The following is a 6,000-nucleotide window of genomic DNA, read 5'->3' on the forward strand; positions in this document are numbered from 1 at the left end:
AGTTATTTAAGCAAAATGAAGAGCTGTCACAGTCCAGTGAAGTAGTTTTTATTTTTTAAAAAATGTTAGATATGAGTCCTATCAAACTGATTTTTTTCCTAAACGTTGAATAAATTTTGAGAACATTGTTGTCTTCAAATAGGCATTCGATTACTAAAATCCTCAACTAGTAGGAAATTTTCTGGATTCTATTATCAGATTTTCTTTTTCTTATTAAAAAACAAAATTCAGAAACTTCCCTGGCTGTCCAGTGGTTGCGACTCTGCTCTTCCACTGTGAGGTTGGATCCCTGGTCAGGGAACTAAGGTCCCTCATGCTGGGCGGTGAAGCCAAAAAGAAAAACAAAGTTCAACCAATTAAATTGATGATCTAATTGGCTTTATTAGGTGATTCATGAATCAGACTGCATCCCGCCTAACAACTACAAGAGTGCTCTGAGTGGTTGAACAAAATAGGTTTTTATAGAAAGAAGGATAGGACAAGGACACTATTAGCAAAAGAAAAAAAAAAAGATTATTTTTAGGCCAAGATATCTACTTTTTTGAGAAGGGAAGGGAAAGGAAGGAGTTTTATCATGCAGACTGCCTCTTCTTCCTCTGAGGGGATATAGAGGGCCCATATGGCAGGCAACCTCATTGGTGCTGACCAAAAAATTCCAGACTGGCTGATTAAGATTACATTTCTGGTGAAGATTAAAACTGCAATTAGGTTAGTTGTTTAATTTACATTTGGTATCATGGGCATTAGCACAAGTTGTGCCATTTTAGACCTGTGGTTTTCTCTTTAACATTCCTCAATCCAAGATGAGAGTGCTACATATAGAAAATTCAAGGGATGGGTCAGAGTCTAATCTGTGATGTATTCGTAAAACAATGTGGTTTTGAAAGTGGCACTGAGTCATAGAGATATTCTCAAATCTGGAAGATGAGATTCTAGTTTTGTTTTTCTTTTTAATTGTATCTGAGATGAAAGTATTCACCATGAATGAGGTTGTTTGGCTTTAAAATAAGCTGTGGGGAGGATTAGTAAGAAACAAAAAGTTTTAAATATATTCATAATCTAAATGTGTGCTTCCTATTTCATGAAAAGGTGGGAAGCATGCAGTGCTTCAGTTCAGTTCAGTTCAGTCGCTCAGTCGTGTCTGACTGCGACCCCATGTACTGCAACATGCCAGGCTTCCCTGTCCACCACCAACTCCTGGAGCTTGCTCAAATTCATGTCCATTGAGTCGGTAATGCCATCCAACCATCTCATCCTCTGTTTTCCCCTTCTCCGCCTGCCTTCAACCTTTCCCAGCATTAGGGTCTTTTCTAATGAGTTGGCTCTTTTACATATTTTTTTCTCTTTTTTTGGATAAACGTCTATTCAAGTTCTTTGCCTTAATCAGAATATTGAATTGTACTTAATCACACTTTTAAACTGCTGAATCAATCAACTCTGATGCTTGCTCTGTGTACTCCCAGTTATGTAATCCAGTAAACTACCTGCGGTAGATAGAATATGGCCCTTAAAAGTTATGCATGTTCGAATCCCTGAAATCTATGAATGTGTTATCTCAGGTACTTTGCAGATGTGATTAGGTTCAGTTCAGTTCAGTCACTCAGTTGTGTCTGACCTTTTGCAACCCCATGAACTGCAACACGTCAGGCTTCCCTGTCCATCACCAACTCCCAGAGCTTGCTCAAACTCATGTGCCTTGAGTCAGTGATGCTATTCAACCATCTTATCCTTTGTAGTCCCCTTCTCCTCCTGCCTTCAATCTTTCCCAGCATCAGGGTCTTTTCCAATGAGTCAGTTCTTTGCATCAGGTGACCAAATTATTGGAGCTTCAGCTTTGGCATCCAATAAATCAGCTTCAGTCCTTCCAATGAATATTCAGGACTGATTTCCTTTAGGATTGACTAGTTTGATCTCCTTGCTGTACAAGGGACTTTCAAGAGTATTTTCCAGCACCATAGGGTTAACTGCCAGATAGACAGATATGATGCCAGGAGATGAGCACCCCAGGTTAGAAGCTGTTCAATATGCTACTGGGGAAGCCCTGTGCATGCTCAGTCATATCTGACTCTTTGCAACCTTATGGATTGTAGGCTGCCAGGCTCGTCTGTCCATGGGATTTTCCAGGCAAGAATACTAGAGTGGGTTTCCATTTCCTTCTCCAGGGGATCTTTCTAATCCAGTGATCAAACCTGCATCTCCTGTGGCTTCTGCACTAGCAGGCAGATTCTTTATCACTGAGCCACCTGGGAAGCCCAAGTGGCCAAGGTTAACTACTGAAAACCAAAACTATCAACCTCTACTCTCAGTTGGGACACTAAGGACAGAAATTACCCACCCTCCTCCACATATACATCACTCTCTACATTAACAAGCATACCCATGCAAATGGCTTAATTCTTCATTATAATAATTTCCTGAAACATTCATCAACTTTTCAATGAAATGTATCAACAGTTTTTGTCCTAAGACTCTGAATATCTCTCCTCAATACTCTCCCATTACTGTTTTCACCAGTACTGGACAGTTATATAATGATCCTTATCCAGTTGTAAACAAGTCCCCACATTAGAAGACCCATTTTTAACCAAAGTTCCAATTCACAATAAATTCTGACTTTGCCCTCTCCCTGTGAAATAATACCAAAGCTTTGGGGAGGTAGTTTTCTACCTTTCCAGGCTAAGTAAGCAAATAAACTCAAGTTATCATTATAATATATGTATCGGTACTGCTATGTAACATCATTTTGTAATGCATGCTTTTAAATTTAATATGAATATAAATATATCATAAGTGTACATATCTGCTGAAAATTTGTTATGATGATGGTATGTACTAGGTTTGTGATATTTAAATTAATTTTCACTGTTGCATTCCATTGTATAAATACACAGCAATTGTTTTATTCACTTTTCTGGATGAATGTTTTGTCTGATATTAACAGAGTTATACTAACTTTCTTTTCGTTACTATTTACCAGACATATATTTTTTTCTATTTTTTTTTTACTTAAAGTAATATGTTCTTATATTTTAGATATGTGTCTTATAAGTACAGTATTAGTTGGGTTTCACATTTTTATTGAATTTAAAATCTGTATGTTTTAAGTGGTATGTTCAGCCCATTTATATTTATTGGAATTACCAATATATTTGGACTTATTATCATTTTATTTTGTTATTTCACTTGGTTTTTGTTTGCTTTTTTTCCCCTTTCTTATATTTCACTCAGTTGCTTAAAATTTTAATTCCCTTTTATTTCCTCTACTGATTTGGAAATTAGGTATTCTACTTCTATTCTTTTAGTGATTAACCCTAAAATATTAACAAATCTTATAATCCTTAATGTAAAGGATAAAGTTCATCATCAGGACTAGCCTCCTCTCTCATAATACAAGGACTGAATGGTAGAATCCTTTACATGCAACTTCTTTCTCTCATCCTCTATATTACTCTTGTTGAGCATTTTATTTTCCTTTTGTTTTATTTTAAAGTTTTTATTAAATGATGCATGAACTAATCTTAAAATTCTTAAAACATCATGCTGACTGAAAAAGCCTTAGACAAAGGAAAATTATTTTGTGATGACATTTATATTAAATTCTAGAACTCACTGTCCAACATGGTAGTTAATAGCTACAAATGGCTGTTGAGCACTTGATATAAGATTAGTCCAAATTGTGATGTACTATAAGTGTAAATTGCACACTAGATTTCAAAGACATAACATGAAAAGATGTAATATATCTCACCCATAATTTTTATACCGATTAGGGTGTGGATTGACTAGAATGTTAGGAATAAATTTCCTGTGGTAATAACTATATTTTATAACTTGATGGAAGTTAGCATTACACAGGTTACTAATTTGTCAAAATTAAAAATATTAAAAACTCTAATTATTCATATGCATGCTGAAGTATTTAGGGTGAACTAAGAATACAGAGTAGAACTGTACAAAAAAGATCTTCATGACCTGGATAATCACGATGGTGTGATCACTCATCTAGAGCCAGATATCCTGGAATGTGAAGTCAAGTGGGCCTTAGAAAGCATCACTATGAACAAAGCTAGTGGAGGTGATGAAATTCCAGTGGAGCTATTTCAAATCCTAAAAGATGATGCTGTGAAAGTGCTGCACTCAATATGCCAGCAATTTGGAAAACTCAGCAGTGGCCACAGGACGCGAAAAGTTCAGTTTTCATTCCAATCCCGAAGAAAGGCAATGCCAAAGAATGCTCAAACTACCAAACAACTGCACTCATGTCACACGCTAGTAAAGTAATGCTCAAAATTCTCCAAGCCAGGCTTCAACAGTATGTGAACTGTGACTTCCAGATGTTCAGGCCAGATTTAGAAAAGGCAGAGGAACCAGAAATCAATTTGTCAACAAATGGTGGATCATGGAAAAAGCAAGAGAGTTCCAGAAAAACATCTATTTCTGCTTTATTGACTATGCCAAAGCCTTTGACTGTGTGGATCACAATAACTGTGGAAAATTCTGAGAGAGATGGGAATACCAGACCACCTGACCTGCCTCTTGAGAAATCTGTATGCAGGTCAGGAAGCAACAGTTATAACTGGACATGGAACAACAGACTGGTTCCAAATAGGAAAAGGAGTGCATCAAGGCTGTATATTGTCACCCTGCTTATTTAACTTATATGGAGAGTACATCATGAGAAATGCTGTACTGGAAGAAACACAAGCTGGAATCAAGATTGCCAGGAGAAATATCAATAACCTCAGATATGCAGATGACACCACCCTTATGGCAGAAAGTGAAGAGGAACTCAAAAGCCTCTTGATGAAAGTGAAAGAGGAGAGTGAAAAAGTTGGCTTAAAGCTCAACATTCAGAAAACGAAGATCATGTCATCTGGTCCCATCACTTCATGGAAAATAGATGGGGAAACCGTGGAAACAGTGTCATACTTTATTTTTTGGGCTCCAAAATCACTGCAGATGGTGACTGCCGCCATGACATTAAAAGACGCTTACTCCTTGGAAGAAAAGTTATGACCAACCTAGATAGCATATTCAAAAGCAGAGACATTACTTTGCCAACAAAGGTCTGTCTAGTCAAGGCTATGGTTTTTCCAGTAGTCATGTATGGATGTGAGAGTTGGACTGTGAAGAAGGCTGAGCACCAAAGAATTGATGCTTTTGAACTGTGGTGTTGGCGAAGACTCTTGAGAGTCCCTTGGACTGCAAGGAGATCAACCCTGGGATTTCTTTGGAAGGAATGATGCTAAAGCTGAAGCTCCAGTACTTTGGCTACCTCATGCAAAGAGTTGACTCATTGGAAAAGACTCTGATGTTGGGAAGGATTGGGGGCAGGAGGAGAAGGGGACGACAGAGGATGAGATGGCTGGATGGCATCACTGACTCGATGGACGTGAGTCTGAGTGAACTCCGGGAGTTGGTGATGGACAGGGAGGCCTGGCGTGCTGCAATTCATGGGGTCGCAAAGAGTCAGACACAACTGAGCGACTGAACTGAACTGATATTGATATTTTCAATTTATTTTGAAATGTATCAAAAATTAAGATGGTTTGATGGGTGAATAAAGAGCTGAATAAATACATAGTTGTATGATAAAGCAACTATTGTAAACTGTTAATCGTAGAATCTAGGGGGTGGATATACATACAATTATACACTAAATAATGCTTTCATTTTTGTATGTTTGCAAATGTCCATTATAAAATAATGAATAAAATCATCCATATAGATAATTTTAAAAGTTAAATACATGAAACAATGGTTTTAAAGGCAGTGACCATCAGGCAACAAAGGACACTAATTTGTTGATGTGAGAAACAAATAAGGTGACCTCTATGATTGCTCTAGCTATTTTCCAGGTCATGACATAAGGAGGAGTTATTGAGGTAAAGACTAGTGAATTCTATCGATGTTATGGAGATAATAGTCTGGGGAGATCAATGCAGCTAGAGTTTATGAGAAAGAAACAGAATACTAGAGAACTTCAGAGATCCCCCTCAA

Source organism: Capra hircus (assembly GCF_001704415.2).
Source record: "Capra hircus breed San Clemente chromosome X unlocalized genomic scaffold, ASM170441v1, whole genome shotgun sequence".
NCBI classification, from domain to species: domain Eukaryota; kingdom Metazoa; phylum Chordata; class Mammalia; order Artiodactyla; family Bovidae; genus Capra; species Capra hircus.